Source organism: Phoxinus phoxinus (genome assembly GCF_949152265.1).
Source record: "Phoxinus phoxinus genome assembly, chromosome: 9".
Lineage (NCBI taxonomy): Eukaryota > Metazoa > Chordata > Actinopteri > Cypriniformes > Leuciscidae > Phoxinus > Phoxinus phoxinus.
This window is the reverse complement of record NC_136884.1, coordinates 19,353,524-19,367,677: the sequence shown is the minus strand read 5'-3', so window position 1 is coordinate 19,367,677 and position 14,154 is coordinate 19,353,524.

Below are 14,154 nucleotides of genomic sequence, written 5' to 3'. Positions count from 1 at the left end.
CCCCAGATTGAAGACTATGAGCCAAATTACTAGAGAGAAGAGCAGCACCATTCCCAGGAGGGATGAATACCATCTCTTTTCAACAGGTCAGGTTTGCCCCAAAAACTTTTCCAATTGTCTATGAATTCTATATTATTTCGTGGACACCACCCAGACAGCCAGCCATTGAGTGAACACAATCTACTAACTATCTCATCACTCCGGCGAACAGGAAGGGGGCCAGAGCAAATTACAGTGCTTGACATCGTACTTGCAAGTTCACACATCTCTTTAATATTAATTTTGGTTAAATCACAGATAAATAATGTATATTTTTTTAAATGAAAATGCATGTTTTTGTATATTTTCCCAGATGGAACTCAATGCAAAATCATCGTCCCATTACACATAAATGAAATATAATTTAGGGAGATGCTGAGGGAAAGATTCCCTGACCTCCCAGACAGATTTGAATTTTGCAAAGCAGCCGGAGACCGAAAGGGGATGCCAATTCAGCTGTCAGTCTTGTGCCTAGATGAAATAAAGCATGTAATGTGCTGGGGCGGTCAGCTCGATACATGACTACTGGTAGGCAACATTTTTACCATTCTTTTACAAACAGATTTGTACATTTTCCATTTTCATATTTCTGTAAGCGCTGAAAATATATGTTATAGTCATAAACCACCATAGCTTTAGCCAAACCACTTCAGATGCCCATAGTCATTGAAATCCGGAGGCAACTGAATCATCTCCACCGATTTCCCCAAACCCAGCTGCCTCTCTAGGGCAAAACCATACATCTGTGTCAAGAACCTCAACGTCCACAACAGTAACATGTCTTCACCCGCTCAAAGCCCCTCTGATAATAGTGTAAAATATCAGATTATGATTTTATTTAATTATCTGTCAGATCAGAAATAACATCTACCTTTTTTTGTTTTGCAGCATTATCAACGTAGACATGGCAGTTTTTTTTGAGGAATCAAGGTTGCTCAATTGCTTTAAAATTATTAATTATCTTAGGCTGTTAGAAAACATTACTTAATTAGTCTGCTTTTGTAATTTGTTTTGGAAAGTAAAATCACCTGTATTGAATATACACTGTGGAATCCTGGGGCCTCATTTATAACCGTTGCGTACGCACAAAACAGACCCTGAAAGAGGCGTACGCCACTTCCGACGCATAAATGTGCGCACCTGCACGCAAACTCTGACCCATGCGTACAAACGTTTTGGAGACGGAGCAGTTTGGCGACACCGATGGTGAGCTAGAGTTTTGTCTTTTTGGCCACTTTTAGACAGAAAATCGAAATAAAACGATACATATAAAGGAAGATAATACAAATATAATTTCACTCACCAAGCCTATCACTTGAAGCAAATATCCACACCTTAAATGTCCGCGCCAGCGAGCGCGTTGGGCCGTTAGTGAAACATATCTAACGGCAGATGAAGTAAAACTGTAAATCTTCATTATGAGTCCTAATCATTTAAAAAAAAAAAATAATATATGATTTATTTTATAAATATAAAATCTCAAAATGTACAAGTGTATTGTATGTTAAATGATATGCTTTAATAAAAAGACGTTTGATATGAGTCTTAATCATAAATAGGCTACAGTTTAGGCCTATATAAAACAATGATTTAAACTATGTTTTATTTCTGATATAAACATTTAGATTAAATATGCCACTAGTCAACGGAGTTAAACACTTAAACTACATGACATTTAGGCCTACTGAATAGTAAAAAAAAAAAAAAAAGTAAAAAAAATAATAATTATATATATATATATATATATATATATATATATATATATTCAATAAATAGCCTATAAATATTGGTTGTGGATGCAATGCTTTTGAACACTTTTCCTTTGGCATGCTGTGTTTCAATGTTTTAACTACAGAGATAATTGCTTATCATGATAATAGCAGATTGTGCAAATATAATGCACAACAAGGTCTTTCTGTTTCCATTAAAAATATAAATCAATTAAAAAGACTATTTGGTCAGTGGAAAAGATTGAGAAAAACTTTATCTGAAATGTATTTTACACTATTTTATTTATTTATTCAAAAACAAGGCAAGGATACTAAATTATTTTTATTAATGTAATGTGACGGCACATCCGTATTTCATATTTTCCTAATGTCTTGTACCGTTAAACATTTTATCACTTCACGTGGATGAATAATCATATGCAAATGATATGCAGATGAGGATATGCATAGTAAAACTAGGCGTTGTAAGCTCCATATATGGTTATTTCGGGGAGGAGACGCATGTGCGCACAATCTTCCGCTGAGTGGGATTTATAAAGTGAATCCTGCGCAGGTTCGGGCGTACGCACGGTTTTATAAGTCTCAATATTTTTTTGCGCACGCCATTTTTGGCTTTTGGGCGCACGTACACTTTTAGTAAGGATCCTACGCACAGTTTTATAAATGAGGCCCCTGGTCCTGGAGGGCCACTTTCCTGCAAAGTTTATCTCCAACCAGCTCCAAAACACACCTGCCTGGAAGTTTCTAGTAATCCTGTAGACCTTGATTAGCTGGATCACATGTGTTTAATTAGAGTTGGATACTAAACTCTGCAGGACAGTGGCCATGTAGTACCAGGATCGCCCACCCCTGATGTATTGTTTTAGTGCTTGCTTTTTATCAAGTGTATAAACAGTTCATGAACGGCAAGTGTTATCAATTAATGGACAATTGTCAATTGTAATGTAAACCTAATTTTAATTTACTGGATGAACAATTCAAATATATTTCAAACTGGGTTAGTGCAAAAAGACCTTTTGGATGTTTTAGAGGAATTAAGGGGGGTTCAATTTAGACCTAAACCACCCATGTCACAGTTGTGGCCCGCCGAAGAAGAGTATAACATAGTGCGTGTGTTGCTCTTCATAAATCCTATTTTGAATGGCATAAAATACCAAACATTGAATTTGTTGGTGAGATGGCGGAAGATTATGGAGGACCACGTCGAGAATTCTTCAGGTGATTTCTGACTTTAAGTTTGAAAAAGTAATGATACTTTCAGCGTTTAGGGATGTACGTGTTTTTATGAAATGTGACATCCTGATCTTTTTTTTTTATATTCTCAAATTTCTCATGAGCGAAGTGCAGACATCCCTTGGTATTTTTGAGGGGAAACCTGGAAACATACAGTACTCTTTGCATATAATCAGGATGCACTGAAGCAGAACAAATACTACACTGCAGGAAAGCTGACTTTCTTCACACTGGACCTGGGATTAAATGCCTTAATCAGCACCTTTTCCAAACAATGTGAGGTTGTACAATAGACCTAAGCAAGTTTGACCTAGAAACTTTCCCAGCACAGATGTACAACATAAACTGGAAAATGTACTGTATTAATAAATAATAGTAAAACGTGTGCTCTAATCGGCTTTTGTGTAAAACACTTTCATATACACAGATTGATTATGTCATGAGTAGAATATTTTATCATAATTATGGATTTTAACAATGTGTTTATCAATTTTAACTAAATTACATTTTACAATGCAAGACCACAGCGGAAATGTTGGAGGTCAAAACAGAACTGGGCGACTGGATTGCTGAATGTGGGATCCCCAACATATATTCTGCACCACTTGCTGATTTTCCAGTCATTTACCAACAAGTAATCACCCACTACATGTAGCACAGGTTGGGCATTTAAATGTAATGTCATGTGCATATACTTGTTATTTAAACATGTAAATATATGGTTGGCTAAGTATTAACAAATACTAGTTTGGCATTTTGACAACTTCATGTCACTGGCAAGAGTTCTTCAAATGTCATTAATAATGTTATTGTTTGTCATAATACAATTTTATAAGCACATAGATATTCTGCTATGATCACAAAAATATGTTTGAGACGCAATTAAATGCCAACACCTTAAAAGATAATTGTTTTAATGTTAGGGTTTTCAGCATGATACAGCAATTCATCTCCGGAATGAATGATTGTGGCTAGACGTGGTAAGTTGTCCAGAGAAACTGGGAAACCTTTGAACCACTATTCACACATACAACCAAAAAGCTGTCACGGAATGATATGCAAGAACTCTTCGACATTAAATGGAGTCTGCAAGGCAACAACAAAAGAGATCAGGAGGAGGACACCATCTTTATTTGAAAGTGGTGGTTGATGTCAATTCAAAAAGTAGCCTAGTTATTTTTGAAAAAATTGATTATGCAAATGTTGCTATATGGTGTTTAATCAAGATTATGTTAATGTAAAAATTTTGTTTTTCTGTTTATATAGATAGAACTAGCTAGATGTTTCTTTGGAGGACATTCTCATTTTTGTAACCAGAGCAGATTCTGTGTCCCCACTGGGTTTTCCACACAACTGTGAAATCCAGTTTTATGAGCAAGAACCTGGAAGCCAACACATTCCATACTCTTCCACCTGTGCCCTCATTTTGTACCTGCCAAGAAGCATTACAGAAGAGGTGATGTTTAAAGACTTACTGCAGATGGCCATTAAGGATTCTGCGGGCTTTGGAAAAGTCTAATTGGCTTTCCTGAGGCAATAATACATGTATGGCAAAATGTGTCATAATGTCTATGAGTGCATGCTCCTGATACACTGTTTGAACTAGTGCAAAATCGTTTGCTGCAACTTGTTGAACAATGTGACCCTATTGGCGAGGACAGAGGTTTCGCTGGGAATACCCATACTCCAAAGAGTTCTGGCTTTCCTGAGGCAATAATACATTTATGGCATTATTTAACACTATAAATACACTTACCAAACCTCCATCTCAGGTTCAGCTTCAGATGAACTTTGCTGTTTATTCCTGAATCACTTGCTAGAAAAGACAGATGCTATTAGACAGATCTAATATTCGTAGCATCATTGGAGAAGCACTGGTGGACAACCAGTGCTTCTCCAATGATGCTATGAATATTAGATATTTGCCAAATCAATCGGGGGTGCGTTTCCCAAAGCCAACTATGGTCGCAAGATCCGTCGTTACCAATAGAGTTCAATAGAAATTGCGATCATAGTTGGCCAACGATGCTTTTGGGAAACGCACCCCTGGTCAATTTCTCTGACTACTCTATCTTCTGTCTCTGAGTTAATTTTGAAATCCAACCCTTCTTCTTGTCGTCTTGTTCCTACTCTTCTGAAACTCTGCCATTCAGTCATCTCTGCACCTATCCCTCACTTCATCAATGCATCTCTTACCTCTGCCACTCAAAACTGCTACTATTACCCCTGTTCTCAAGAAACCCAACCTTGATCCCTCAGTTTTATCTTTATATATATATGTGGCAATGTGGGTGACGTAGTTCAGTCTTATTGGCTCATTGGTGCATGATTGTCACCCACCATAGCCTATTGGAGGTGGCACTGATGGTATTTTAGGGCTGGAGTTAGATCGCCTGGTATGCGTCACGACTGGGACCGCCCATACTGAGCGCGCTGGTGTGGACGGTGCGTGGTTTCTCTTGGTTTGTTTGTAGCTTTTTGGCTAATAGACGTGAGCAGGTGGATTTTTAAATGTAGACTTTCTCTTTTTTTAGTGCGTGTTATGCCGGGTTGGGTCATAGGCTGTCCACTGTATGTCAGGTATGTGCGTGATTCTTTTCCCTACTGTTATTTTGGCCTCGGGCGATTAATTATCTGTTTTACTCTTAGCCGTGAAATCAGTGAAAAGTCTTCCTGCATGCTAATGCATTATGAACTGTGAGCGACTATACACTCCGTGTGGCACGAGGAATTGCTTTGGGTAAGCGTGATCAATCTGCTTCCTACTTTTCACAAAACAAGTGTTTAATTAAGAACTTCTCTTTCTTAGTGCGCTGAGCTGTCTCTCCCGTCGCGTTTTCTGAAGGCGGAAGTTTATATCCGTTGTTAAAGGAGGATGCGCTGCTGTTTTTCCTTTACTGCTGTTTTTGGGCTGGTTTACATCTAGGGCATTATTAATGTCATCGCTCGTGCCCCGATACCGTTAAGTGTGTCCACGCTAGTGTGGGGAGAACTTTGATTCTGGGACCTGCTTTAGTGAGCATTGGAACTATTGCATTTATTTTACTTTTCTGTGGTGTTGTTTATATTGTTGTTTACTAGTATTTTGTTTTCTATATTTTCAGTAGTTTAAGTTTGCTATTGTAATAGTGTTTCTTTATAAATGTCTTTGTTTATTTTGCTGGAAATATCTTCATCATATTACGGAATTGAATTTGCTTTGTTTGTTTTGCTGTATTCTAGGCACTGCTGGCCAGAGGCTGGGAGGCTAGCTAGCTAGTTTGGAGTATCACAGGTGGTGGTGCAGTTGTGTGGAGTGCAGTGCTGCTTGGATTCACCTCTCACTGTGTGTGCGTGTGTGTGTGTGTTACACGAATCCGCAGATAGGATCTTTACTCCATCTAGCCTGCCCCCACCGCTGGAAAGCCTGTGTCGTTTATTATTTCTTTTTGTTTATTTTTGTTTTGAGTATTTTCAAATTGATATTTTTATTTTTTTCAGAACACAGAGTTTTTGATTGTGACAGTGCTTGATCGTGACCTGACATTTGACATTGATTATCATTGAACATTTTAATTATTTATGGTGATTTGAATAAAGTCTTTTGTACATTGTTCACACGCCTCTCTCGGATTACTTCAGCCTACGAATTTGTGTCCCTTATTTTGGTTAGTTCCCCGTTTCTTTACGGGGTGGCGTAGTCGGATTGTATTTGGGGGTGTTTAAACATATTTACAACATTGACCCCCTCCCTCAGCATTGCCACATATATATATATATATATATATATATATATATATAATTATCGTACTATTTCAAATCTACCCTTCATAGCAAAATTACTGGAAAGTACTGTTGCCTCCCAGCTTCAGTCTTTTCTAGTCGAAATTGATCTCTTTGATCCCTTTCAATCTGGTTTTCTCCCTCTTCATAGTTCTGAAACTGCACTTGTCAAGGGACTGAATAATCTGCTTCTCTCTGGTGACTCTGGTTCTCTGTCTATGCTCCTGCTGCTCAACCTCAGCTCTGCCTTTGATACTGTCTCCCACAAACTACTGTACTCATATCTCGCCTTTCGGATGTGGGTATTTCTGGTGCTGCTCTTTCTTGGTTCTCTTCCTATCTTTCTGACAGACAATTAGATTTCAGTACAAGATTTTCGCTCATCTACTGTCCCCCTGAAGCAAGGTGTCCCCCAGGGATCCATTCTCGGGCCATTATTATTCACTATTAACATAATACCTCTTGGTCAGATCTTCCACCATCATGGTTTTAATTATCATTTTTACACTGATGACATCCAATTATACACCATCTGTACACCTGCTCTATCTGTCACAAACCGACAAAATCTCTGCTTGTGTGCATTCGTTCAAATTTTCTAAAACTTAACATGGACAAAACTGAGATAATTTTTTCTGGACCTCCGTCACTTACTAGCAAAATTACTACCAATTTCAGCTGTGAGATTGCTGGCTCTCACATCAAACCATCTAGTACTGTTACAAATCTTGGTTTAATCTTTAACTCCTCTCTCTCTTTCCAGGCTCATATTAATTATATCACTAAATCGGCATTCCCTCATCTACCTTGCATTGCCCAGCTCCGTCTCTTCATCAGCATCAAAGACGCTGAAACTGTCATCCATGCATTTGTCACATCACGTCTTGATTACTGTAATGCCCTTTTCATTGGTCTATCTGATTACTGTAATGTCCTTTTCATTGGTCTATCTGCTAGCTCCATTTCCAGATAAATTCAAAACTCTGGTGCTAGAATACTTACCCACACCAAGCGCATATCACCCCATTTGTATACGATCTTCACTGGCCTCCCTTGGCTTATCATATTAAATTCAAAATCCTCCTGCTCACTTTTAAATCTCTGCATAGCTTGGCTCCCCCCTATCTTTGTAACCTGCTCCACCCCTACACCCCAACTCTCTCTCTCTACGATCCTCTGACTATCTTCAATGGGGGGCAGATCACTGAGTGTTGTTGCACCCAAACGATGGAACACTCTCCCCCGATCACTCTGTTGTGTACTAATACTATTTCTGAATTTAAAAAAATTCTGCTCAAAACTCATTTATTTTCTGAATGTCACCATTCTGAAGTTGTATTACATTTCATTGTGTCTGATTGTATTCTGCTGTATGCTGCCCCGTCTACATAATTCTTCTTTACTGTACTTGTACTCTCATCTACCTACTGTTGCTTTGATTGTTATCACTGTCCATTGACATTATTGTTGCTTGTTCATTGTAAAGTGTCCTTGAGCCCTGGAAAGGCGCTATATAAATAAAAATTATTATTATGGCAAAATTTGTCAATGTCTATGAAGACATATCCTCCTCCCTATTTCTATTGTTTCTCTGGGTAGAAATTGTTATTCTGTAGTTTTATACAGCAGTTTATTTACCATGCTAGGTGTGTTTAATTATTTGTAACCAGGCTTGTCCATACTTTATTTTATGTTATAAATATTTTATGTTGTGTTACTTATATTCAGTGTGTGAGCGACTCAATTCATCTTGGCTACAGCTCGTTAAGCTGTAAATAAATGTATTCAATTGAGGAAAAGAGAAGAAGACTCTTTGTTTGTTTACTTTTTATTGGGATCATTTAAGCAAACTATTATTAAAGCTGTAATCTTAAGTCTATCCTCCATCTTTGTCTCCTCCGTAAATGAATATTTTGAGCACTTAGCAGCCTAAAGCCCATTAACGGGTCTGTTGTTTACACTGAGCGCAAATAGTTTGCTTTGTTGACAGGAAAATTAACTCTGCCTACCAGTATCTGAATAGATCTGGAATGCTTTGCAACAATGCAAAATTGTGAAAGCGCTATAGAAATAAATTAAAATTTAATAATAATAATAGTTTTTATGAGCATAGGCATTTTAATATAAAATACCTAAATTAAAAAAATTCCACAAAGTTGTCTAACCGCTGGCTTTGTCTTTATATTTGCTTCATTCTTTTAAACATTACAAATTAAAAAGTTTTTAGTATGTGTTTCAGACCATGAGAGTGAAAAGCGTTTCTGAAGATTCCACATACCGCTTGGGCTTGAACGAGACGTCCGCAGTTCCCGCTGCTTCAAGATATTTATATTTTAGAAAGCATACTGTAAATTTTTTTATTACTAAAAAAATACAATACATTATTTTTTTAAATACAAATTTAAAAGAAAAACCTAATAAAATATGAGGCATTATGGAAATACAGGCTTCTCATAACTCTTTATTATTTACAGTCCATAAAAAAGGGCACGTATTATAATAATAATACGAGAAAATATTTCTTACAGTTTTCTCGTATATTTTTACTGAGACATTGAATTTTATTGAGTTTTAGGGTTAACGGAAATTTCTGTGAAAAAATTACTGAAAAATGTCTTCGCAAAAAATTACCATTACAAAATGAAAAAATGGCTCCTTTTTTCCACAATGGTCTGCTAAAAATGAATCTGAATTAACTCATGTTAACAAATCAAACCATATTGTAAAGTGTTAAAACAAATCATTTACTCAGAACACCTCATAAAATGAGTCTGTAAGTGTTTACCCCATTTAGCAAGAGTTAGCAAGATTTAGCCTTTCAGGCTATTTATATGACAATGTGAAGAAAAATTAAACAAATGGTTTAGTTTAGACTGGAGTGAGGTGAAACCAGAAAAAAAAGTGCAAAGCAAGTTGTTAGCTAGCTGCTAATTTTATTCAATTGTATATGGTAGAAAAATAGTCTATTAGTTAAAATAAATATACTACTTTTTACACCAAAATAATTATCAGGTCGTGTGTGTGTGTGTGTGTGTGTGTGTGTGTGTGTGTGTGTGTGTGTGTGTGTGTTTAAAATATATATATATTTCGGGTTTATTTAACAGGCGCACTAATACGAAAATAAATGTATAGTGTGCCAGAATTAGCCAAAAGGCTATTTTACATCTGCTGTCCCTGGACAGATCTTAATGTCACACCTAAAAAATAAAATAAAAGGATTGAAATAGTAATAGTACATACAGGTTAATATGAATGTATAAAATTACTAATCCAACATATAAAATATAACAATTATGTGTGTGTATACCAGTTTTGGTGGACCAGTGTACTCTTTTTGTCTATTGTGCTTTAATTAACATTACAGACAGAAGTAGGTATATTAGGCTGCTGCCACTTTAAAAGCTTATTCTCAGATTCAATATAATGTTACAAAACATGCGTTTTCTTTCTCAACTGTTTACATTCCAAACCTGACTGTGTTTACCTGAATACTCACAAGAATACTCACAAGTAAGAGTGGTGTGTGTCAATAGTTTCGGATATTTCAGTATCAATACGTATCGAAATATCTATATTTTTGAAATACTAGCACAAACAAATGCACACACGTTGGGACAGGTTACCTCTCTCTTCCCCCCCTTGTGAGTCCCTGTTATCATGAAGCTACTCATGATACTAAGTCTCTACTCAGAGACTGAGCTACTCAAGTCTCTCGAGACTGGCCTCTGGTATTGGCCGAACAGCCACTTCGCCCTGTACGGCGAACCGGCACGAAACAACCGAACTGACTGCTCTACGACCCTCCTCGGAGGATCGTACGGGAACGCTGGCATCTCGGTGCCCTGAAGCGGCGAACCGGCAGCGAAACCGAACTGACCCTCCTCAGAGAGTCGCTTCCCAGGAATGAACAGCCACTTCGTTGCCCAGTAACTGCGAAACCAGCAGGGAAAACCGAACTGACTTCGTTGGGAAATGCAGGCACCTCGGCACCCTGAAGCGGTGAACCGGCAGGGAACAACCGAACTGACTGCTTTACAACCCTCCTCAGAGGATCGTACGGGAACGCTGACACCTCGGTGCCCTGAAGCGGCGAACCGGTAGGGAACAATCGAACTGGCAGCGTCAGAGATACCCTCAGAGAGTCGAGGAGAAACGGGCAAGTCTGACAGCCTCAGCATCAGGACCTCTTCTTAGTCGAAGCCTTCTTCAAGATAAAGACTGTCCTCAGATATGTCTTATCCCAGGTGACTACGACTGAGACTACTAAAGGAACCAGCCTTTTGAGACTGGTCTCTAGTATAGCTTGAGAAACCAATCCAGCGTCCTGAAACGGATGACCGGCAGGAAAAAAAAGATGAGATTCAATCATAAGAGAAAGAGAGAAAGGGAAATTCCCATCTGCTCAATTCCTTGCGCATATTATACACTGCAGACCCAATATCTGCACGTTGCCTCAGCAAACGTGAGATGAGCCAATAGATTCTTATTGTAGAGATGCAGACCCATAATCTAAGCGCTGCCTCTGCAAACGCGAGATATGAGCCACTAGATTCTTATTGCAAACCCCGTAATCTACCCGCTGCCTCAGCAAACGCGAGATCCGAGCCAAATCATCTTTATTAACTTTCTTCCCTCGAGAAGAAAACCATCAGGAGCAGAGCTAAAACTCTCGATAGTGCATATGTTACACGTCGGGAATTTATGAAAGAACACTGTCAGCCCCCTTTTTACTAGAGCTTACCGTGCATGCTCCACTCCCAAATAAACAACACATGAATCACGATCCAAAGATGTTTGCTCCCCATCAATGGCGCCACCCCTGGCCGACTCCTGGCCACCCCACTGGCCATTATAAATTTTAGTAGCATCAGTTATCCATTTCATCCCTAATGCACAGCCAGGCAGGCAAGCCGCTCTAAACTTTCGATCGCACACAGTAGCCCGCCCCGCCCCTCCGTACATGCCGCTGTTGAGCGCTCAGACAGCAACAGCTCAGCGCGTGCCCGTCGGTCAACAATTTCAAAAGAACTTAAGAAAGAAAGACGAATACTACCGGTAAGTAAATAAGTCACAAATATTCTTTAGTAAAAGAAGACGGGGAATTATGTGTCGTGACGTGCTTTTTAAGTGCCAAATGGTTACAGTTAGGGATGTCCAGATCCGATCACATGATCGGAAATCGGGCCCGATCACGTGGTTTCAGACTCGATCGGAATCGGACGTTACCTCCCGATCAGGACTCGGATATATGTAATGTAGGGCTGAACGATATTCGATTTTAACGTTGACATTGCGATGTGCGAGTGAGCGATAGTCACATCGCCGGAACATGCGATGTGAAGGGTAGTAGCACAGTAGCACCAGCGGGAGATATTACGCGCTTCATGAGGCACGCGCGCGGTATCTTGCACTCTCTCCCTCTCTACCGTGCACGAGCTGCGCGGTTTGGAGCACAGTCTTTGTCTCGCGGGCGCGCTCGCTCTAGATTCGTGGGCATCAGTGAGCCGCTATCAATATGCGGGAGACTCCCGGAACCAGGGGCGCCGCTAGAAATTTTAGGCCCTATGAAAGAATATGAGGTTGGGCCCCCCACCGCACCTATTCCATTAATAAAATCAATCTCTGGGGGCCCCAAAAGTGCGTGGGCCCTTAGAATCGTCCTAACTTTTCCCCCCTTAGCGGCGCCCCTGCCCGGAACGTGGGATGTCTGTATCTATAATAATATCGGCATTAGAATTATTGATTTTTCATTAGGCTATTTTTTTGGTGCTCCCTCAGCTCTTGATGCGCGTGGTGGGAGCGGCGACGCTGACAGGCGGTATGGAGTAAAGCTGCTGTTTAAATGTGTTCGGCTTTTCTGTTTACAGAAACATGTTCTCTAATCCGTTTAGAAGATTTAATACAAAATATATTAAAGTTTTATATCATTTTGTTTATTTCATATGATTATGATGACCAACACCAACACTGTTTTACTTTGGCACTTTGGCTAAGAAAAGTTGACAAAAGATTGTGAACCAAAATTTATAAAAAATATATTTATTTTAAGTTATATTGTTGTAAACCAATCAGGGGGTTGGTGTAAAGCTGCTGTTTTATTTAAAAATGTGTTCTGCTTTTGTGTTTACAGAAATGTTCTAATTTTGGAATAAAAAATTAAGTGACCTTTTTGTCACTTGTAATGAAGCTTGCTTATTAGTGAAATTATTAATATCATGGAATGGTAATTATTGTCTTTAGCCTGGAGTTATGGCTCTCAATATCGCAATATATATCGTTGGGGAAAAAATATTGCAATGTAATTTTTTTCCAATATCGTGCAGCCCTAATGTAATGTATATATATTCTCATTATTTTTTAACACATCTATAGTTATGCGATGGCACAGAGTTAGACCCTTTTGACTCCACACAGAAACAGCAACGCGTGCGGCATGACATCACCAAAAGTGAAGAATTTATGTTATTTATTACTTGATTGTTTAAGCTACCTCACAGAAGTGCTCTGTTTGTTAACAGAGTTGTTGAATGTTAAAATAAGGTGAATTAAATAAAAAATAAGGAACATCCTGGATCTGTTTTTTCGCTCTTCTTTATTCTTTTTTTATGTACGTATTATAGAAGTATCGGATCGGGACTCGGTATCGGTAGATACTCAAAATCAAATGACTCGGACTCGGACTCGAAGGCAAAAAAACCTGATCGGGACATCCCTAGTTACAGTATACTGTTACAGCAGCTTTTTGATGCGTTTTTGACACGTTTTGACAAGGTGCATGTATGTGTGTAACGGGAGTTTAAATAATGCTGTTAAATTCATGCATTAATTGGGAAAACTCGACATTGGCTGTTGTGTCACTAGCATTTGTGTGCGTGATATTGCGGGTGGAGCTACGTCACCACCAGAGCAGAGTCTCACATCTCTGGCTGCTGATAAGTCCCATCAATAAGAGCTGCGTCATAAAAACAGAGTTTAGATTATTTTCAAGTGCAAGGTTGGACTTTATAAACTATACACAAGTTTCCTTCATGTGTCTGTTAGTTCCTAGTTCTGTCAGTTGAGTCATACAGTTTGTGTTATTTGCATTGATGAAACGGAGTGTGTGTATGTATTAACCGTGTGAGCTCTGTTTATTTCATTTAAGAAATTCATGCAACGTGATGCACTGTCCGTTAAATATAACACAATAAACCAAGGTACATCAGTAGGAGTTTCCTTAAGTCTTTCTGATAGTTTTCTACAGGCCGGTTTACTACAACAGTAGAATAAAATTCTGAAATTATGGTTTATAGGTTTGGTGTGCCACCCCAAGATTTTAAGTGGCCCAATCTGGCCACCCCTATGAAAAATGTATGGAGGCGCCACTGCTCCCCATACTCCTGTCTAGATA